Source organism: Podarcis bocagei, assembly GCF_964188305.1.
Source record: "Podarcis bocagei genome assembly, chromosome: 6".
NCBI classification, from domain to species: Eukaryota; Metazoa; Chordata; class Lepidosauria; order Squamata; family Lacertidae; genus Podarcis; species Podarcis bocagei.
The window spans coordinates 10,161,141-10,184,624 of NC_138130.1; the positions used below are offsets into that span (position 1 = coordinate 10,161,141).

At 45.4% G+C, this 23,484-nt stretch overlaps 1 long non-coding RNA gene across 1 annotated transcript; it reads right to left on the reverse strand.

Moving 5' to 3' along the window:
• Positions 1-13,527: 13,527 nt before the first annotated feature.
• LOC308589527 lies at positions 13,528-20,997 on the reverse strand. The gene is made up of 4 exons (XR_014009356.1): positions 20,929-20,997; positions 20,710-20,788; positions 14,786-14,912; positions 13,528-13,815 (listed from the first exon to the last, which is right to left on the reverse strand). It is a non-coding gene; the product is annotated as an uncharacterized lncRNA (long non-coding RNA).
• Positions 20,998-23,484: the final 2,487 nt, after the last annotated feature.

The window sequence follows — 23,484 nt, forward strand, 5'->3', positions numbered from 1 at the left end:
GTATGGCTGAATATAATGAAGGACCCTGAGCTAAGACGCAGGCAGAGAAGGAAGACCGAAAGCAGATAAGCCTGACGTATACAGCAGCCAGCTCCCACAGCATGCATTGCTATGACCCAGGCTGGGCATTCTGGGAAATAATTGAAGGTCTTGAAGGACAGGGAATAAGGTTGTTCTTCTAGCAGGAAGCAGCACCGGCCCCAGGGCAAGAGAAAGTGGAAGGTGATGTACAGCTCTTGCATTCACCGCCTGCTAGATTCTTTTTGACACAGGGGGAATGTCACTGCCCCAAAGTGCTATCTGCTCCTGTCACTATCAGCATTCAGCAGGTGAAACTGTGTAGGCGATGGAGCTCAGCCGAGACGCCCAAGGAGAGAGAGAGAGAGAGAGAGATGGTGGAGGACCAAGAAAGATCCCCAAAGGGAGGTCTGGAAATCACATTCACGAAAGGGCTGGAATGCGGGGAGAATTGAACAAGGAACGCAGAATGACACAGTCACTGCAACTCGGCCAATTATAAAGTTTTCCTTAAAAAAAAGACAAAAAAACAGTGCAGTTGGATCCTCCGTCTCAGCAGCAGTTTCTGCAAGAAAGCCACGTACTGGCAGGACTCATTCACAGTTTAAACAACACGTGGCTTTTAAAAACAGGGAAACAAAATGGTTTTAGCCAAACGGCAATGTTCAAGAGAATAAATGCAAAGAATTAGAGAGCTGGAAGACACTATCTTTCAAAATGCACTTACCAATCTACCCTTAAAAAAAAAAAAAAATCACCCTCAAAATAACACCAGATTCAGCCTCCAGTCTGGTCATCTTCTGTACAGTGGTACCTCAGGTTAAGTATTTAATTCATTCTGGAGATCCGTTCTCAACCTGAAACTGTTCTTAACCTGAGGTACCACTTTAGCTCATGGGGCCTCCCGCTCCCGCTGCATCACTGCTGCACGATTTCTGTTCTCATCCTGAAGCAAAGTTCTTAACCCGAGGTACTATTTCTGGGTTAGCGGAGTCGTCTGTAACCTGAAGCGTATGTAACCCGAGGTACCACTGTACATGGAATGGGGCAGAAATCTTGTCTTTCACCTTAGGCAGCAAAATGTATTTTGCTGCTGGTCGTGCTCCAGATTGGAGTATAGATTTGGAACCCAGGATTCTGCATCTTTTATCTTGAATGACGCTTGTCACACTTTTATGGTGGTCTTTATGGTGCTGTTTTTAGTAGATAGAATCACAGAATTGTAGAGCTGAAAGGGATCTGAGGGATATCTAGTCCAACCCCCGGCAATGTAGAAAACTTTTGCCCATCATGGAGCTCGAATCCACAACTCTGCTCTACCAACTAAGCTATTTTGGGGTCTCTTTCTGTTTACCCCTTGTGCTTTGGCATTTTGAAAGTCACCCTGAGAATTTTAAATCCCTGCATTTTGTTTGTTTGTTTGTTTGTTTGTTTGTTTGTTTGTTTGTTTAAATGAGCCTTTAGGCCGGTACCAGCTGAGTGGCAAGGTGGGAAGGATTTTACAATTCTGGCCCACTTTTGAAAAATCTAGAACAGTGTTTCCCAACCTTTTTTGGGCAAAGGCACCCTTGTTTGAGGAAAAAAATCTCGCGGCACACCACCATTACAGCCCCGTGACGTCAGCGCGCAGCGTCACGCCGGGAGGGACGCACGAAAGTGAAAGTTTTCAATTTTTTTCCCTCCCCCTTGCCGGGGAACCTCCAAGCTTTGGGGGTGGGGGGGGGAGGAGGCAGCAAAGCGAGGGACTGAGGGACGGCGGCAGCTGAGACGGCGGCGGCTGTTGTGGTGGTGGCGGCGATAGCGGGCGGAGGAGGGGGCGGCGGTGGGGCCGAGGTGGCCGGCGGCGGCGGGGGAGGCGGCGGCGGGTGGAGCAGGAGGGCGGCCGATGCCGGTGAGGGAGTAGGGTTGCCCGGGGCTTGAGGAGCCGTCGCCGGGAGTTGCTGCTGCTGTCGTTGCTGCTGCTGCCCGGACATGCCGGCCTCCTCCTCGTCCGCTGTCTCGCGCTCCTCCCTTTTGCACGCGCTGCCCCGCCGCCGCCCCATTGGCTGGGTCCTGTCAGCTGATCCTGTGTTATTTCCTGTGTGTGTGTGTGAGGGGAGAATGGAGAGAGAAACCTCGGCGGCACCACCGCGGAGCCGCCCCCGGCTCGACGCGGATCCTCGCCGCCGCCGCCTCTCACCGCCCGACTCGCCCGCCTCCCTCCCACGGCACACTAGCCAACGTCTCACGGCACACTAGTGTGCCGCGGAACACCGGTTGGGAAACACTGATCTAGAAGACCACACTATTTTTCTAAAAAACAAAACAAAAAACATTGTAAACAGCACTCTTTGTGGATTTGGGTTCCTGGGTGTGGAGAGGCATGGGAAGGAAAAGAAAAAGATCAAATGTTGAACCATTTAGAGTGGAATCGCTAGAGATGATGATACCACCTCTGCTGTTTCTAGGTCAGATATAGGTAGGTAGCCGTGTTGGTCTGCCGTAGTCGAAACAAAATAAAAAAAATCCTTCCAGTAGCACCTTAAAGGTAAAGGTAAAGGGAACCCTGACTGTTAGGTCCAGTCGCAGATGACTCTGGGACTGCAGCGCTCATCTCGCTTTATTGGCCGAGGGAGCCGGCGTTTGTCCGCAGACAGCTTCCGGGTCATGTGTCCAGCATGACTAAGCCGCTTCTGGCGAACCAGAGCAGCACACGGAAACGCCGTTTACCTTCCCGCCGGAGCAGTACCTATTTATCTACTTGCACTTTGACGTGCTTTTGCACTGCTAGGTTGGCAGGAGCAGGGACCGAGCAACGGGAGCTCACCCTGTCGCGGAGATGCGAACCGTCAACCTTCCGACTGGCAAGCCCTAGGCTCTGTGGTTTAACCACATGCACACGAAAGCTCATACCAATAACAAACTTAGTTGGTCTCTAAGGTGCTACTGGAAGGAATTTTTTAAATTTTTATTTCTAGGTCAGTCAGCAGTGGTGACTTAAGGATGTCAGAAGCTCTGGGGCAGAGTGGGGGGGGCAAGCCTATGGCTGTCAACTTTTCCCTTTTTTTAAAGGGAAATTGCCTTATTCCGAATAGGATTCCTTGCAAGAAAAGGGAAGAGTTGACAGCTATGGGCAAGCCATTCTTAGTGGGCTTCTAGACCTGGAAGAGCAGGTATCTGAGACTTCTAGATTAATTTCAACACACCACCACCCCATACTTGTGGATTGGATTTCTTCTCCTGTTTTTGCAGCTCTTCACTTCTGCAGCCAACAAGGAAGGAGAACAAAAGCGGGTGAGGTGGGGGGTTATGAGAGAGTGAACGCCCGTGGCGTTTGCAACAAAACAGCGGCGGCAGATCAACGCTGCTGCTCTTGGTAGGTCAGGTAAGGTAGCAGCGTCAGAAATGCACTTTCCGCCACCCCATAGAATTCTCCTTCAGCCCCTTTATTCAGCTAAACATTATGCCAGCCCACTTGAAACTGAGCAGATGTCCTCTGCTCACAAGCTGGCAACTCATCAACCTTGGGAAGGGCACTGACCTAATTTCCTCTTGTGGATGCAAAGCACTTGAGGCTGTCGCTCTAGTCACGCACAGCAGGGGCCTCAAGTCCTGGATCGGAAAATGTCAGACAAAGAAAGCTGTTCCGGACAGCAGGCAACACTCTGTGTCTGTATGCGTGCAGCGCCGGGGATCCTACAGTCCAGGTGAACCCACTGACTACGCCTGTTTTTTTCACTGTTCGATCCACTCAGAAGGCAGCTGCCTATTTTGCCCTTGGGGATTGTCGTGCTAGACTGGGAGCAAGGGAGGTGTCTTGGGGAAATGCTCCCCAGACTATTGGATATTCCATCTGCCCTGCACCAGTTTTTAGGTTTGTATATCCATATTTTTATATTTGCATCCCAAAAGCATCCTATTGTGAGGGGTTTCCGCCAGACCTGGGGTCATAAGGCTGGAGCTCACCTAGCTCAGAAACCCCAAAGGTCAACGTCATTCCCAGGAAGAGCAAAACCATCTTGAATGCTTGGCAGAGGTGCCTCACAAATGTCTCTCACCTCAGCTTGAAGCTGACAGTGTTGCTTGTGGTTGACCATATACAAAATCTTCAAACCTGAGCAGATCTGGAAGTCACACATGGAACTAAGTATCCTATTTAAAGGCATTCTAAAAAATATCTTTTTGGCATAAGAGAGGAAAATAGCTTTTTCTCTACCTTATGAACTTTCTAGACCAGATGTGGGGAACCTTTGGCTTTGCAGATGTTGCTGAACTACAACTCCCATCATCCCTTGTCATTGGCCATGGTTGATGAGGATGATGGGATTTGTAGTTCAGCAAATATCCAGGGGGGAGGTTCGCCACACCTGACCTAGGTCTAGATGGCCTTTGACAGCTCCTCCAAGGATATCCTGACGCAGAAACAAGCCTTTCCTATTGAGCGAGTTTTCCACAAATTTCTGATATTTTTAGAATTTGTGATCCCTGTTTCAAAGCCTGAGACTGTCACAATGAATACACATATGGCGTTGCCGAGGCACAGTGACGATACCGTCACTGTTTCCCTTTTTGCAGAACCTTAACTTTGCTTCTTTTTCTTCCTCACTGCGGCAACCTGCACCTATAAATACCACTGAACACATTGCATCTGACAGCTCATATGGCAATCTGAAATACCCCTTTCCTTCTCCATCACCCGTCAGAGCAGCTTATTCAGCTACACAAAATACACTCATTTTGTGTCATTCAGGTATAGAAAAGGGTCCGAGGAGCAGTGGAGACTAGATATGCCCATGGATGGGGCAATGGTTCTGTTTTATATTATTTATTCTATAAATGTGGGCAAGTGGGGGGTCAAACACTAAATGCTGTCTGGGTATTCTTCCTTCTGTAACTTTCCAGTGGCTTGACTTCAACCCTAAAGGTGCACTCTCCCATTGTCTCCCTAGACAGAGGGATGACAACAACAATATACACAAAGATAGATAATAGTCTATCTCAATAGAAGACAACATACCCTCCAACATTTCTCAGATGAAAATAGGGACATCCCATTCCATAATTATAATTTTGCTATTTGTACCCCACACATCTTACTGGGTTGCCCCAGCCACTCTGGGCAGCTTCCAACATATATAAAAACATAATAAATCATTAAACATTTTTTTAAAAAAACACTTCCCTATACTGGATTGCCTTCAGATGGGTTGGGGGTCGGATAACACAATACCCTCCAAGATTTCTCCAATGAAAACAAGGACATCCTAAGGAAAAGTGGACATTACGGAATCAAATCAGAAACCAGGACGGCTTTTCTAAATCAGGGATGTCCCTGGAAAATAGGGACACTTGGAGGGTCTGAGACAATAGACAACGGAAATGCAAAACAATAACGTTTGATAACATTTGTTGGTCAAAAAACAGAACTATATAGCATAAAGAGAACCAAGAATTAAAAATTAAGAGTCAGAGTCCAGGAAATAAACATATATATTTCTAAGCGGCATTTAAAAGGGTACCACAATTTGACCACAAATTACCTGAGGAAGAGCATTCCCAAGGGCAAAAGCTATCACTCAGAAGGCCTCCTTCCACATTGTCACCAAGTAACAACCTGCTCGCTGTGCAATGAGCGGCAGACTCCCTTCAGATTGTTTTGGTCCATATTTTGAATGCAGTGGGGGTGAATGGCACCATCAGAAAACTGACAGGGATTGGTCAGTTTCCTCAATATGGGGAGCCTATGGTCTTCCACATGGAGATATCTCAAAATGCTCCTTCCAGTTAAAGAAGAGGAAGATCCTGGTGAAGAATCGAAGGCAGTTAGGACACCAGAAGATAAAGAAGGCTTGGATAATGAAAGAAAAGTGGGAAGAAAACTGCTGGGAAAGATAGAAGGCTGACCTACCCACTTATCTCATGGTTGGTAAGCACATCCCTATTGGATGTGCATTGTCTGTTAGGGAAATAAAGCTTTGGGAGTAATAAAATCAAGCAAACCTGTAGGAATGGTATCACAGCTTATGTATAAAAGAACATAAGCAATATTTTGGGTTGCTGGCTTCAACACCCAGATGGCAAAGGCGTCAGCACTACTCTACGCCAAGTCTATTATCTGGTTTCTCTCTCTTCTATAAGTACTCAAAATCATTTTTAAAATTTCCTTTTTGATTTCTGCTAAGTTGGCGGAAATTGTTCTGAATGAAAAGAGGCCCTTTAAAAAAAAACACCACAATGCTCTTACTTGCAGGAAATTATTGCCAATGAATAAATTCCTTTCACAATGCATTATTCTATCGCCACAGCTCATTGCAGGAGCCTTTTTCAATGAAGTTATGATCTTCAAAGATATGACAGGCTAGAAATAAACCAGACAGTTTAACTGGCGTCTGGGAGAGGATTTATTTACAGGGCTTTGAATCAAGGGGCAGCAATTTAGCCAACTGTTGCTGGTCACTGAGAGCAAAGCTCAGTCAAAAGATGTGCATTATTATCCAGGTGTGCCTGCGACTGCGTGTTTATCTGTAATTTCAGAAGTAGTGTTCCATACAGCAAAGAGAAGCTGGTATGCAAAATACAGCCAGAATCCATAGATGTAGAAAATACAATGGGTTGCATTTAGGAATGTGGGAGAAATACGACAACATTCGCACTGAAAGGTGGACGTACATAATTCTCACTTTCCCAAACTACAGGCAAACCCAACACACAGCAATCATTTGAAATTCACACAGCTCTGAATTTTGCAATGCAATTTTCCAGCCAAGGAATGTGTACAAAGTGTGCATATAAACACATGTGTCAGTGAAAATAATATACAAAAATGTGTTTTATTGGGGGAAAATTGCATATAAAAATGTGTATAGTAAGTGAAATTTGCACTGAAATGCTGACGAAATTTTGGGACGAGTCTTTAAAAGGTGATGTGGAAATGTGGAGAACTGGAAAAATGAGAAACTGAGAGAGCTGAAATGCTCAGATTTCATCCCTAGGGTATCCAGTGTAATACTATGTGACTGCTCCTCAGTGCATTCTACTTGCACAATGGAATTTGGTGGAGAGGAAAGAGGCGTGGTCCCATTGACCAAGTGGAACCTTGCACAGTAGTTGAATAAAATCACTTCTTAACATGGAGCCTGGAGATCCAGTGTAATTGTTGGCACGTGCGGAGGAAGGGTGTGTATGGTGAGTGCGGGCCGCTCGAAGTGTCACCACTGAGGGGGGTGACAAAATGCCGGGTGGCACTCACCGTGGGGTCTGCAGCACGCCCAAGCCACACGTCTCTCCTGGGTCCGCCTGCTGCCTCCCCGCTAGACGTAGGGTGGATGAGTGGGAAGAGGCAGGCAGACTCTGGAGGCCCCGTGGTGCACCCTGCCCCAATGCTCGGCTCGCCCCACCCCTGGGGTGGCACCCTAGGCCATAGCTGTCAACGTTTCCCTTTTTTTAAGGGAAATTCCCTTATTCTGAATAGGATTCCTCGCAAGACAAGGGAAAAGTTGACAGCTATCCCCCTAGGCACCTGAGCGGCTTCCTCCGCCACTGATTGTTGGTCTGGAGGGGGCTTGGGGTTAAAAATCCTGCTCAATTAGGAAGTCCATTAGACAACTTCAGGCCAGTCTTGGGCCTTCCTCACAGGACTGTTGTGCGGATATGATACCATAAGAATCGTGCATCTTAATCCTGGCAAACTGCCCTTCGTGTAATTCAGAACTCAGTAGCTGCCAACACCCCTGGAAAACAGAAAACAAAAGGTTCTTGGGTGTGGTTTTTTTTTTAAAAAAAAAAGATTTCAAAATTGTCTCAGAGTTGGCCATTTAACTGCTCCCTGAAATTCCGTACATTTTTGTTAAAGTCCTGGACAGGGGTCCCCAAAACTGCCCCCAAATGTGGTGGTTGTTTTTCATCTCCAGGGAATGGTTGCAAAGTCCAAGCAACTTTCAGAGCCTGGAGAGGAAGCATGTATCAGTTAAATGCAGCATTTGCATTTAAATACTGAGATGCCTGGAAGGAAAGTTTTTAGGCTTGTTTTCTTAACAAGGTCAAAAAAAACAGAGGCCAGGGGGAGAGCTCTGAGAGAGTAAATACTGTGTTTGTATAAACACAGTAGCTGAATTTGGGCTGGGAAGTTTTCCTGTGCTTGGTTAAACAAGATGAGAGATTCTGCTGTTTCCTCTAAACTCTAGAGATTGCCCACAGTTCCCTAGAGCCTTTAAAAATCACAATTTGAGGGAGCTTCCTCAGCTCCACTTGAGATGTCCGGTGGGGCCAAGCCTTAAAAACAGCGATGAATTAAAACCACATTTTGTGCCAAATCTCCTCTTATATTTTGAGGTATAGAAGAATTAAGCAGAGCAATAATGTCTGCATCAGAATACACATGAGCATGAAGAGCCGAGCAGTTTCTTACTCTGAACAAGGTTTTTAGAGGAAGTCTATGTCAAAAATGATAATCTTTTGGGCATCTGAGTTGCGCATATCCACTCTTCACAGGTGTACCTCAATTTGTGACCACACACAAACACTGATAATGGCCTCAAACTAGGACCATCCACTCAGAACATCCCATGGCCCTGCTGGATGTAGAGCAAATATTCATGTTTACACATAAACAGAACTAGCCCTCTCATGAGGCGGGGTGAAGAGGCAATACCCTGCTCTGCCCCACTGCTTCCACCACAGGCAGAACACCCACTCTCATTGGGAGTGTTCCAGCACATGGCATTATCGTTCATCCTCCCTGCTCCTGGGGTGGAGAAGATGAACCTCAAGGCCTAGCAGAATGCTGCCCCTCTCGCTGAGTTCGGTGAGAGGAGGCATAGTTTTTTGTTATGTGTGAACATGCCCCATGGAACTTCCCAAGTAGGAGCAGGCATGTTGTGTTTCCCAGTTCTTATGCTGCTTTTGAGGAGGCACAGCTGCCCTCAGGTCGGTTTTCCATGCCGGTTTAAATGGTGAATATGGATTATTTGAATCTGAGGCCCCACTTGGTGCTCGTATGAGGAAACGGATGAACCTGAAGGTTTGCTCTGGGATGGTTCAGCAACCCACAATGCATTGCTAATGGAAGCAACAAGCACACCGTGTGAAGATGCGGCAGCTGCAATTTTTGGGTGGTCTTATGGCATGGGAAAATAACTTGAACCGGGCCTCCCCGACAGAGAACGAGGTGGCCAGGCAGTTTCAACCAACAGGCTATAACAAAGTTGGTGTTGAATGTCTTGGTTCGTTGTGGGTTTCAACCTTCTGCATTTTCCCACTAACAACTAGGGGCAGCCAATGGAGCAGCGGTGAGGAATCACAGCATGTCATGGCATGAGGACGCAAGCAATTTCTTACAGACAACAGAGATGGCTAAGGGGTAGAATGTGGCAGGGTATTTTTTGGTAGCAACCACAGGTTTAGCATAACTTTCTGGTTTGGCCTGCAAGTAGTAAAGTTCATTATTAATAATATTTCCGCTCCTTTCCCCCTCCATCATGTCATGAGTCTTTGAAGCCTCTGCTGTTCAGCGCTACCAGAATGGGGTGTGTGGGGAGAGAGCAGCCCTTAGGTGGCCCAGTGCCAGGGCAATCATGAACAAAACAGGAAAACCACAAATATGTCTGCAAAGGTTTTTACTGGTTTCTAGAATCAGGAAACTTGGTGTCTACTTTAACAATGCTGTTTGTGCTGGACTAATAAATGGGTGCTTCTACTTGGCTAATGGTGAATGTGTTTGGAGATATTTCAGGAGCTTTTGAGCTAAACTCAGGTCTTCAATTTAGAAGGACAGCTGAGAGACCGTATACCCCTCCCCCAAGTTGCCTGACTAAGAGAAATGTATATTAATGGGTTCAAGTTGTGTAGTCAATAATTGATATTTTCGCTGCCCTGGCATGCAATATGCAAAAATCCTTCATCAACTAATGATCCCATGGAGTTGAGTGTGACTTCTCAGAAAAAAAGCCCTCGTGAACCTTCTAAAAAACACATGTCATAGGGAGTTTTTGTTTAGTGAAGCTGTTGAACATTACCCATAATAGAAAGCTTTAAATCAAAGTCAGTCAAGTCTATCATTCTGTTCCCAATAATGACAGCCAGTCAGCGAGGGCAAAGTGAGGTGTAGTCCTGCTGAGTTTCTCAACCCCCTGAAATCTCCAAAGCCATGATGTCCAGTCTTTCCCCTGCCCCCTGCAATAACATCAGCCCATTTTCAGTGTCTGAGAGGCTTCTGTCCAGCTCCTCTGCTTAGCCAGTCATAAAAACCGCTAGCAATAGATCCCACGCACACCGAGCAACTGTCTCACATAAGAAGGGCAGAAATATTCTTGTCCTTTTCATCTGCTTTGCTCTCCCTTTCTCTCTCTGAAGCCATGCCTCCAGGCACAAAGCGTAAGCTGGGAGTGGAGGATGGGCGGATCTGTCAATGCTCACCTTAAACCTTCATGTGGCTCTTTGCTCTTTTACATTTGCACACAATATTCTCTTCCTTAGCAGTGCTTCAGATTGGATTAACAGTCAGTCTTCCAAGGGGAGTCTGGGAACTGTAGCACTGTGAGGGGAATGGGGTCTCCTAGCAACAATCCGTGACCGTTGCAAACTATAGCTCCCGGGATTATTTGGGGGGGAACTATGCTATGACGCTGCTTTAAATGTATAATGCATACATACGTAGCTGTCCTTGCCACTTCTAGTTTGGTCCTTAATCTCATCATATGGAGCTGTCAATGGCCGGGTCTTGATAAAGTGATGCATTGATCGCCTCCGGCTTCATGTTTTGACTTAGAGCTGGCACGCTATAAATACTGCAGAGGTCATCACTGCGGCTAATTAAAACCAGGAGACATTCATTCTTTGCATAGTGATGATGAGGCACTTAAGGAATCCTCACCCCGAGAAACTACTTCCTTTCTGAAATGGCCCAGCCAAAGGAGACACACGTGAAAACTATGCATCCGCTAGGATTGAGAGCTTTGGTTGTTCTTTAGAAATTCTATTTCAGGTCTCCAACAGAGTGCAACAAGTCGTAACAAGCCTGGATGGAGGTTACATTTGTTTGGTCTTGCAGCCTTGGGCTTACTTTAATAAAAATGGATGCCTCCGCAGAACCAATAAATCTTGAGTAGTCTTGCTAGGGGAAAAAAACACACAGAGTGGCTTATAAAACAAGCACCAAGCTAGGAAATGGCACACAATGGTTAGCAAGTAAAAAAGAACGTATGTGTTATATGTAAAACATTTTATTTTACAGGAGGCATCAAGGCTGATAAATTTAAGGTCTAGATTCTGGGTGTCTTCATACTGCTATGACCACTGGCTGGCAGAATAAAACCTAGCAGGTAAGGTTAGCTAATCCCATGGAAGGGATTCCTTGAGGTGTCAGTAGGAGACTAATTGGCTTGCAGAGAGCCCAGAAGCAACAGTACCATCCATTCTCTGTCTCCCTCTTAGACACACACAAACCGAGAGCAAGAGAGGGAGACGGGGAGAGAGAGAGCAATTACATCTGAGTGGAACTGGAGTCTACAGTCAAGTACTCTTATAATGTATGCCAGAGGGGGAAAGTGGAGCAGAAGTATGAAAAGAAAATCTACAGAACAGAAAAGGGGGAAAGAAGCACCAATTCATTATTGAGCAAGTGCAAGCCGAATTCACTTGCCACCACAATGCCTGGGTTTGAATGGAAAGATATCAGAGGTGTCAGCTTTTGTGCTGGAAGAACACGACTCACCAGAACTGGCTCAAGTATTGCATGCAGCTGTGGAGATGCACATTTTAAAGTTCATATGAGCAGGGATGGGAAATTGATGGACCACCCCTCCCTTCACTTTTGTCCATTGGCCATTCTGGCTGGGACTGTCAGGAGATGGAGACTAACAGGCTCGGGGGCGGGGGCACAGGGTCTTCATCCCTATTCTAAAGGCTAGAGATGGACAAGTTTGGAAAGATGGTAAAGGTAAAGGGACCCCTGACCATTAGGTCCAGTCATGCCTGATTCTGGGGTTGCGGCGCTCATCTCACTTTATTGGCCGAGGGAGCCGGCATACAGCGTCCGGGTCATGTGGCCAGCATGACTAAGCCGCTTCTGGTGAACCAGAGCAGCACACGGAAACGCTGTTTACCTTCCCACCGGAGTGGTACCTATTTATCTACTTGCACTTTGACGTGCTTTTGAACTGCTAGGTTGGCAGGAGCAGGGACCGAGCAACGGGAGCTCACCCCGTTGTGGGGATTCGAACTGCCGACCTTCTGATTGGCAAGCCCTAGGCTCTGTGGTTTAACCCACAGCGCCACCCACTTCCTGATCTTGGAAAGATGGGAGCCTATTCTAAAACCCAGTAGGGCAGTATTTGTGGGGGACAGCTCAGGCTTTTTCTGGATGGTCCACTCAAAAATGAAACAGTCCTTCTCCCATTCCAAATGCCTCCTCCCCCGCCAGTGCTCCAATATCACTCACCAGCCTCCGATGAATCTGGCTGGATTTCGCCAAAATTGAAGATTGCTTTTGATTTTTGCACAGCTGAGTTGTGTGGTCGTCACCCCATGGATTCCACGCTATTAGGGATTTTCACCAAATTCCACTTGGTGCTCAACATTATCAGATAAGGGCAGAAGACCATTTCTGATGCTCCAAACGTGGAGGGTACTCCATCTTTAAATATCACATATATTTGGAAATACAGAACAGGGCAAGGGATTGAGTGAAGAAGAGCCGGGGGTTGGTGGTAGAGCCTACAAGCTGACTCCATGGCTACAACATCAGTCTCATTTCCATTTGGGGTTGTGTTTCTTTTTCCTTTCCCTGCTCCCTTTAACATCTTGCAGTTGTAGACAACGTGGTAGGACTGCACCTCCTTCCAGCTGAGTCACTGCTACATACCAGTGGAGGTGTAAAGATAAAGAAGGTACTTTCTACCACATGTGGTGGACATGTAAAATAGTAAAAGACTCCTGGGTAATGATATATAATGAATTGAAAAAAATGTTTAAGATAACTTTTATCCAAAAAAACCCAGAAGCCTTTTTACTAGGGTTAACAGGAGATGAAATACCAAAAGAATTAAAAAGACTATTTATGTACATGACAACAGCCGCAAGAATGCTACTTGCCCAGAAGTGGAAGGAAGAAAAAGTCCCAACCAAAGAAGAGTGGATAACCAAGATAATGGAAAGGTGATCAATAATAATCTAGAGTAGCTATGGAAAGATCTTATTAGCGTGTTCTGTTGGGAAATCACAGTCCTACTTGAGCTATTCCTAGAAGACCAAAGGGCAGCTCACAGAGATATTCTATGGATATCATTTGCCCCATATTCCAGTGACGTTTGTCCCGTATTCAACAGAAACTGACAAATGAGGTATAGCTGCTGAGTTCCTATACATTTTTTGCCTTGTCAGAAAGAGTTGCTGCATAAACTGTTTCAGCTGAAGAGGTCAGGTCACTGGTTAACCATAGAAGGAGGGCAAGTATGAACAACCACTAACACCTGGAAACAATAAAACATGCAAGCTATTCTAGAAATCCATTCAGTGGTGAGGTAAGAGTTCCCAGTCCCTAGGATACGACCACTGGGACATAGTCTTCTGACTTGCTAGAAGACCTCAGAGGATATTAGAGGACATAAATGCTGTACATATTTTGTTCCTAGAAGAGCTGAACAATGTGCTCAGCTGCAGAGCTGGTCACCAAAATACTGCAGAGAGCAAGAGGCAAGCTCAATGATGCCCACTGGGACTGGTGGGGTGGAAAGCAGGAAGACCAACAGTAGGTGGAGGCAGAACCAATGACAGGCAGTCAGCTTATTCGAGTTATGTCCCCATCCTTCTCCCTGCTGAGTTCTACAGAAGAAGAAGAAGAGTTTGGATTTGATATCCCGCTGTATCACTACCCGAAGGAGTCTCAAAGCGGCTACATTCTCCTTTCCCTTCCTCCCCCACAACAAACACTCTGTGAGGTGAGTGAGGCTGAGAGACTTCAAAGAAGTGTGACTAGCCCAAGGTCACCCAGCAGCTGCATGTGGAGGAGCGGGGAAGCGAACCTGGTTCACCAGATTATGAGTCTATCGCTCTTAACCACTACACCACACTGGCTCTCTGAGACACTGAGACTTGATGTCAGGAGCGAGCCAGCAGTAAATCACACCAAGCAAGTTGGAGTTAACTATTTCTTAGCAAAAAAATTAAAAAAAACAACAATCAACACAGGAGTGTCAGACCTAATGAGCACAGCAACTCTTCTCTGGTAGGTGTTGCCCCCATGAAGCAGTTGCTGAGACTGAAGGTCCCCACCTCCGCACTGCTGCCTAAATCCCCTCCTCTCCAGGGTTCCCCCCAAGCATTCAGAGACTGTGACCATGCATCGCCCACCTCTCCTCTGCCCTTTTTCTGCCTCTTCTGGCTCTGGGAGATCAGGGGGAGCTTATATCACCGGGAGGGGGAGTCACTCATGGCTCTTCACCAGCCTGACTCATCTCTACCTCTTGGGTTTCCACCCTCCACCCACCTGCTTCAGCCTGAATCTGGACGTCTCTCTGCCAGCTCACCAAGCCCTGTTACCTCCTCGGCTTCTGACACCTCCTCTTCTTCCTACTCATTGTTGTCCCACCACCATTCCCTGGGATCTGAGCCTTCTTCCATGTGTGATTCCCCAGCTGGTTCCTCCCACCATTCTTCTGCATCCAACCAATCCATGACACTTGAGGGGGAGGAAACTGGCAGCCAGTGCCACCCACTGGACTGGGTGCAGGAAGGACTGGGTGCAGATGAGGGCAGACTGAAGCTGGTGGGGCAGAGCCTCATTCACACAAACCTCCACTGGGAGAGTGCTAGCAAAGAAGGGAGGTGAATGGATAGTCTCTCTCTCCCTCTCTCTCCCCCCCTCTCTCTCTAACTCCACCCTCCAGCTGCTTTTCTCTGCAACACAACACAGGAATGGGCTGTGGGAGGTGACAGAAGAAAAATGCCATCAGGAAAAGGGTCTTGCTTTCCCCCCACTACCACTTCCCCCCTGAAAGTTATGCTCTTCCCTCAAACACTTTGCAGCTGTTCAGTGGCAGCCAGCAATCCCCATTCAATGGCCACTGCCAAAGCTCTCAGGTTTCTGCCAATTTGTGCTTCTACAAAAATGCATCAGTTTTTACCCAGTTCCTAGAATTGCTGTGTGCATTGTTGGAATGTGGGAAAGACATCAGCCATTAGAGATGATGCTTGAGGAATTTGGAAATCCCAGTATGAAGTGACCTATCAGCTTCTCTTGAACGAATGTGCCGATCGAAACTTACGAGACCTACCAGCTCTCTCGCTTCACACATCTACCAATGCAATCGTCAACTCAGAAAAGTAAATCAATCAAAATACATCTACCAGTGCATATTTGGATAGAAGATATACTTTGAAGCACATATTTAGAATGTTTGTTTTTGTGTGGGTGTTTAAGAAAGTTGAAGTTTAAGAAAGGGGTGCAGGTGGCGCTGTGGTCTAAGATGTCCCTGCTCCTGCCAACCTAGCAGTTCGAAAGTACATCAAAGCGCAAGTAGATAAATAGGTACCACTCTGGCGGGAAGGTAAACGGCATTTACGTGCACTGCTCTGGTTCACCAGAAGCAGCTTAGTCATGCTGGCCACATGACCCTGAAGCTGTCTGCAGACAAACGCCCACTCCCTCGACCTATAGAGCGAGATGAGCACACAACCCCAGAGTCGTCCGTGACTGGACCTAATGGTCAGGGGTACCTAATGGTCCGGGGTGTTTTTCTTTTTTGGATGGTGGAGGGTGTGTGTGGTGTGTCCCATCAGTGTAGTTGTGATGGAAATGCTCTGCCAGGGTGTGATGGGGACAGAAAAATGGGAGTCACAGTACAGACACAGGCTTACTACTTCAATCCAAACTGCACATTATATCAGGAGAGCCAGGAGTCCAGATGTTTTCTCCCTCTGAGCAATTTGATTAGGAAAGCACTACAAGCAGGTATTTTACCCTTATCCTCTTCATTGTCTTAAAAAATCGTAATAATCTATATATCCCTCTTCAAGCTAGTTGCATTAGAGAAGAAAACTGTACACAAACTATACAAGAGCTCCCATTGTAATCCCTAAGCAGCTAATAAAAGCTTGTGTGTGAGAGAGAGAGAGAAAGAAAGAAAGAAAGAAAGAAAGAAAGAAAGAAAGAAAGAAAGAAAAAGCTGATTTATTTTGGGACTGTGGCACAGGTGGGGGAAGCACCGACACCCGCAGCCACCAAGTCATTTCCCCTGATCAACTCCTTCCCACAACAGCATTTCATAAAACAAGAAAACAAAAGCCCATACTTGGAGATTTAATCAAATCTCCCGGTGTAGCATGTAGGTCGGCCATGAGAAGTAGGTCAAAGTGTACCAAAGTGTTGCACAAAGAAAAACACATTAAGCCATGCTACTTAGTCTTAATGTTTCCCCCTGTCTTCCACCCTACCCCCAAAAGCGATGGAAGCTTATTTGGAAATGAAGTGTAATTGGGTTCAGTTTGCACTGAACGGATTCCCTTCCAAATGTTGGCCATTTAAAGCTTTGAAACGTGTATCTCATCAGCTTGCGGCACATCTCAATGCCACAGATTCACTGATGGACAATGGGATGCAAGTATAAATTCAATCCCTGCAGTCCAGGGTTCAGGGACCTGTGGTGCAACTCCCAACCCCGGCCAGCATGCCTAAAGTTGATGGAAGTTGGATACATCCAACAACACCTGGAGGATCACAGATTTCCCACCTCTGCTATGAACCGTGGACCAGAGAAGCTCAGATCAGAATGCTATGACTTGTCTTTGATGTGCTAAAGTCAGAGAAGCACCATTAAGGCTTTTTTAAAGGGGGGGAAGAATTGTGTCTGGACTCAAGAACCTGGTCAGCAGCTGCAGACATCAGAACATCTAACCGTAAATTATGGTCTCTGCTCTCAACATTATACTTGGTAGCATCCAAAGGACTTCACCATTTTCTTGATAGATGCACCATTTATTTAATTAACCGCTGCCTTTGACTGCGTAAACAGGAAGCTAAATAAAGAACCACACAAGTAGTTTTTCATTCAACAGCTCCCCATCAAATGCTTCACAGCAAATCACACTTGAAAACGAGAGGAGTTCCAAAACCTGCATGTGATACAGTATTTTGACTCTTCTTTGAAGTGAAAAAAAAAATCTTCCAGGACATGCACAAGCTATGGGCACAAGTGGCTGACAAAGACTTGCATTTATTAAAGTGAAAGCTTCTATGCTCCCTAACCAAGTGAAACCTCCCAGACATGGAAGATTAGGCATGGAAGAATATGAGATCTTTAAGGATTTCAAAGCATTTCTGAACACTCAACGGTTACAAGCCTGAACGTTATCTAGCTTATTATTTATCACTAATGTGACTGCTTGGTTACCTTGATTTCATAAAACAAGAGAATTATCTCTTTACATTCATGTCACAACATGCCGTGCCTGAAGCACATTCGATCATCCCTTGTGTTGTGGCCATGAAATAAACAGGGCTGAAGTGTGTCAAAGTGAAGTAGTTTGACTATTGCGTAGAAGGAGAATCTCTTCTGATGGCGCCCTGAGAAACCACCACAATTAAAAGAGAGTCGAGTCCCACTCAAAGTTGTCTTTTCTGATTAAAATTGGACTTGTTCGCCCCCATCAAATTGACTTGCTTCATTTCATTATCTGTATAAAATCAGTAATCTGGTTTCTAATTAATGGATTGATAAATCGAACTGAAATAAGTTTGCTGAGTTCCAGAACTTCATATGCTCCAACTGTCTGCACTGTTTGCTTGTTTCAACATAGGAATAGACACAGAAGACGCCATCAATACCACTCTCCATGCTGCTCTGTCCCATCTGGAGCAGCCGGGGAGTTATGTGAGGCTGCTGTTTGTGGATTTTAGCTCTGCTTTTAACACTATCCTCCCCCATAGACTGGTGTCCAAGCTAGAGGCGATTGGACTCTCCAACTCCACCTGTCTCTGGGTTTTGGATTTTTTGTCAGAACGTTCTCAGAGGGTTAGAGTAGGGTCACACATGTCCACAGCCCTTAGCCTTAACACCGGCTCACCACAGGGTTGTGTGTTGAGTCCCCTGCTCTACACTCTCTATACGTATGACTGTACAGCCATCTATTCCAGCAACAAAATCATCAAGTTTGCTGATGACACTACGGTGGTAGGGCTCATTTCAGGAGGGGATGAGTCCGCCTATCGGGACGAGGTGGAGCGGCTCTGTGTTTGGTGTGGAGAGAACAATCTGGCTCTTAATACGGCTAAGACCAAGGAATTGGTGGTGGATTACAGGAAAAAAAAGGCGGACATTCAGCCCTTGTATATCAACGGGGAACGGGTGGAGAGGGTGGCGGAATTCAGGTTTTTGGGAGTAGCTATCGATCAGGGCATGACTTGGAGCGCACATACCACTGCTCTGGTGAAGAAGGCCCAGCAGAGAATTTATTTCCTCAGACTTTTAAAGAAGAACAATCTGAGTGAGAGACTGCTGGTGTGCTTCTACCGAGGCTCCATAGAGAGCATTCTTACATACTGTATTTGTGCTTGGTTCTCCAGTTGTACAGCTAGGGAGAGGAAGGTGCTCCAGAAGGTCATAACCACAGCCCAAAGGATTATTGGTCATCCTCTCCCATCTTTGGAAGAACTGTACGGTTCCCGTTGTCTTAGGAAAGCAAATAACATCCTGCAGGATTCATCTCACCCGGGACACGGTCTGTTTGCACTACTGCCTTCTGGCAGGAGATATAGAAACATCAAGTCAAAGACAAATAGACTGAAAAACAGTTTCTATCCAAGAGCTGTGGCCTTTTTGAATGCTGTAACTCGATAGTGTGACCTGGGAGTTTGATGGGTGTGGTGTGGGTGTGGCTGGAATGTGGATTGTTTGGTTGTTGTTGTTGTTTTGCTTTTGATGTTTTAAGGGATGGCATCCAATTTCGTTGCACTTTGTACAATGTTGCACTTGTGTAATGACAATAAAGAATCTATTCTATTCTATTCTATTCTGTTTGCTTGTTTCAACATAGGAATAGACAGTATCTATTTTCTGGAATCTATGTCCGGTTGTCCCCATTTGGCCTTTTGGGGAGATATTGTGGAATGGTGTTTCAAAACATCCTTATAGTGTGCACAAAAGCACATGAGGATTTTTCTCCATGACTTTGGCCCTCTGCCCCAGGGTCTTAGAAATAATAATAATAATAATAATAATAATAATAATAATAATAATTTTCAAATATCTCTCAGGTGAGGATAGGAACAGATGGATCAGCCTGCTTTCAGTCCACATCAGTTTCACATTCATAAACCTGTTCTAACCCTTTTCTGCATCAATCTGTGGATTTCAAAAGCCGGATGAAAACTTGTACCAAATTTTGGTGTATGTATCTATGAAGGTATTTGCAGATGCACAGTGGTGCTGTGTTATGTGTTTTTTGTGTGTTTTTTAAGGAGCCAGCTAATGCAAAATTCAGAAAAGTATGAAATCCGGAGGATCATTTCATTTTGACCTGCACATTATGACAGCAGGTACAGATCTGGTCAGCTGGCATTAGAATTCACATACATTGATTTCCTCAGTTATCCCTAGGTGGGGTGTGGGAAAGTAGGGATGATGCAAAGTTTTGACTAGTTCATGTGAAAGTAAATATGTGCACACAATGTCAATGCTAGGCTTCCTTTACATCATTCCACGCACATGCACACACCTATGCGAATAGTTGCTCCATGTTTTTCAACTGCAACTAAGTGGAACATTTTGGGCCAGTTTACACACACATCCGATTTGAGAAGGCATGCTGTTGCAGAGTTCCTTAAAAGAGTGGGAAGAGTCTCGCAGGAAAGCACCCAGGGTGTGACATTACGGACCCCCTTGTACACAATTTTCATCTTTAAAGCGTTGGAGGTATGCAATATTTTAGGTGCTTTCCTTGAGATCGTGAAGCAACTGCAAGATCAGTTACTGTTCAGCAAACACAAGCCCCTCTTTAGCATTTTTGCTTTCCCAAATTTTGGCAATTTGCCCAAGCCAGAAAGGCAATCAGAAAATAAAAATTACACCTTTAACTTGTAGCACCCCGGATTAAAAAAATGCTCCTACAGGTAAAAAAACAACAAGAAAAAGAAAAAAGGCAGCGGTCTCAACCTGTTAATCAATGAAAACATTGATATGGTTATTAATTAAAACAAATCTGCTTTGTTACCAAGAAGCTCAATTCAGCTGGAACTCTGCACATGCCCTGAGACTATGCATTAATTTTAGCTACACTCTGATCAAAGAACATGGTGCTAGTGTAAATGGTCAGAAGATGTCCAAGCTAAGTATCACTTATCTAGAGGAAGCTCAAGTGAAGTATTCAGAGAAAGTTCTAGTGATTTGTGCCAAATAGCGGCTGCTGCTCAGGGGAATTTCCCCACCAGAACTGATGTGCATAATGGCACATGTAAGCGCCATCCTAATTAGCCCCTGGAAACTCTGTTGTATCCAGTGCAAGGAGACACCCTTAGCCGGCATCAATTAATGCTTGGACAGCAGCAATGAGGCATCCTCCAGCATCTTCCACTAATCATTGGATCATGTCTAAATTGGCATCTCCTGGGAAAGATCCCTACCTTTCCCTTCAAGGGACACCTCAGGCCAAAGACAGCTTGAGACTCTTCAGCCACTTTCCAACGAGAAAATCATATTGTGATGTTTAATGATAGTTCACTACCTGTTCTCTTTGTCGTGCTGCATATTCCTGGATTGGACTAGATCAGGCATGTCCAACTGGTCGATCACGATTGCGGGTCCTCCCTTGTGGATCCTGTGATCCAGATAGAAAAGGGGGAAGAAGAAGAAGAAGAAGAAGAAGAAGAAGAAGAAGAAGAAGAAGAAGAAGAAGAAGAAGAAGAAGAAGAACAACAACAACAACAACAACAACAACAACAACAACTTTGGTCACAGTCTCTTGGGAGTTGGACATGCCTGGGCTACATGATCCTGTGGGTCCCTGCCAGCTCTTTATGAGTCTTTCTGTCCCCGCCCTGTCCTTTTTTGAGATTGTCCTTTTCTCTGAGATCTGACACCCACCCAGAAGCCTGTCCCTTTAATGATGGGCATCTCTCAGTCCCCACAATGGTCCCCAAGGGCTGTGCATGTTTGTGGTTTGTGTATGCTTTGGCCAGAGCCACTTTCGTCCCGATCACTCACCTGGCTGATATGCAGACCCTGATCGAGGGAACATAGCACTCAGGCTTCAAAAAAACAACAAAACAAAACAAGCTCTTGCAAATATTCATACTAATATATAAAGGTAAAGGACCCCTGGACGGTTAAGTCCAGTCAAAGGTGACTATGGGGTTGCGGTGCTCATCTCGCTTTCAGGCCGAGGGAGACGGCGTTTTCCACAGACAGCTTTCCGAGTCATGTGGCCAGCATGACTAAACTGCTTCTGGCACAACGGGACACTGTGATGGAAACCAGAGCGTATGGAAACACCGTTTACCTTCCCGCTACAGCGTTATCTATTTATCTACTTGCACTGGCATGCTTTCGAACTGCTAGGTAGGCAGGAGCTGGGACAGAGCAATGGAAGCTCACCCCGTCGCACAGATTCAAACTGCCCATCTTCCGATCAGCAAGCCCAAGAGGCTCAGTGGTTTAGACCACAGTGCCACCCATATCCCTATGTACTAATACAGTGGTACTTCAGGTTAAGAACTTAATTTGTTCCGGAGGTCCATTCTTAACCTGAAACTATTCTTAACCTGAGGTACCACTTTAGCTAATGGGTCCTCCTGCTGCTGCCACACTGCCGCAGTGCAATTTCTGTTATCATCCTGAAGCAAAGTTCTTAACCCGAGGTACTATTTCTGGGTTAGCGGAGTCTGTAACCTGAAGCGTATGTAACCTGAAGTGTATGTAACCTGAGGTACCACTGTATATACCCATTAGCTTTCAGAACTGCAACCTGATTTTTGTCAGGAGCAGCTGGTGGTACCCATTGAGGCAGATGGCTGGAGGGCAGGGCACAACGCAAGACACACATCTGCAACCCAGACACACACTTGATTCAGACATTCACAGTACTTCTCTTAACCACTTTATATACGGACAACAAATCACATATGTCTGTTGGCACTGTCCATTTCCCCCCTTTGCCACCGTGTGCATTAAAAACACACATGGCACAATGGGCACCATCAGAGTCGTTCCCGCACCCCTGAAAGCTGAAGTTCTTATTAGCCCTCGCTTTTCCTACATCTGTCATGCCCCCTCCCAATTTATCATGCTACACACAGCTGCTGAAGTGTGGAAAGGAAAGGGAGCCAGAGAGAACGTACATGCGAGTGGGGAGGTGATTTGCTGCTGTTGCCTAGCCACGCTGCACCTAGGGACTGCCTGGCTTTGCCTCAGGCTCCCGTCAGATGGACACTTGCAGACAAGCAGGTAAGACTGCTCTGGAGGCAGAATGGTACAGGCAGGATAAATATCACCGCTAAATTCTACCAAGGGCAAACGGCTTTCGGTACCTATAGAAACTGCTACTTCCCTCTACCTTCCATCATCCATAGATAGACTGTGTCACAAACATAATGTGAAGTGATGAGCTAATGAATCTCTTATCAGTTAAGCACTAAATTTGCAACTGTAGTCATCCACACTAACGTTCCGCTCTACCCTCCAATAATAAAAATGTAACTCTCGTTTTGACAAAAATTAATTTAGAAGTTAGTTCACTTAGACAGACTACATTTGCCTTTTTTAAAAAAATGGTGTTTTTCAGGTTTCAGACATTTCTCTCCCTCTGTTCCAAAATGTTAACAATTATATTTGCTTTTGTAGCTAGGCTTCTCTAAACACAAATTCAAGTAGTGCAATGAAAGTTGGTTTGAAACTCAAGTGCAACAAACCTCTTTCCTCCAAGATTTTATTTTATTTATTTATTTATTTATTTGCAATAAAGGAAGTATGGGATAATATTTGCTTGACACAAATCGTCTAACTTCCCAGCAAACAAATCATTGGATGAATAAATAGTTCATCTAGAGGTGGCAAAACAGTCAAACATTTGTGTAAAGAGATTTTGTTGTTGTTGCTATGAAAATTCAATATTAATAGTGTTATGTGACTGCAATCTAAAACAAAATATTCTAGTGTCGTGTATTTAAATACCTGAAATCAAAAATCTAAACTCCAAATTCAAGTATACTTTAGGATTGTGACTTGATCTTTCTTGGAATTTTGGTTTGTATGCAATTTCCCCAAATATATGCAGTTTTGCAAAGCGACATGCATTTTATGCATGTTAATACTTTATTTTCATTACCATGTGCACTTTTATGCGCAGTTTACTACAGTATATGTAGTATTTTTGGACGTGCTGCTTGACTGGAGAACTGCACCACTAAATTTGGAGAAGTGCAAATTTTGAAGGATAGCTGTGTTTCAGTTCACATACTGTATTGTTTTGGAAAACCCTAATTAGGTAGGCTTGCCATTAAAC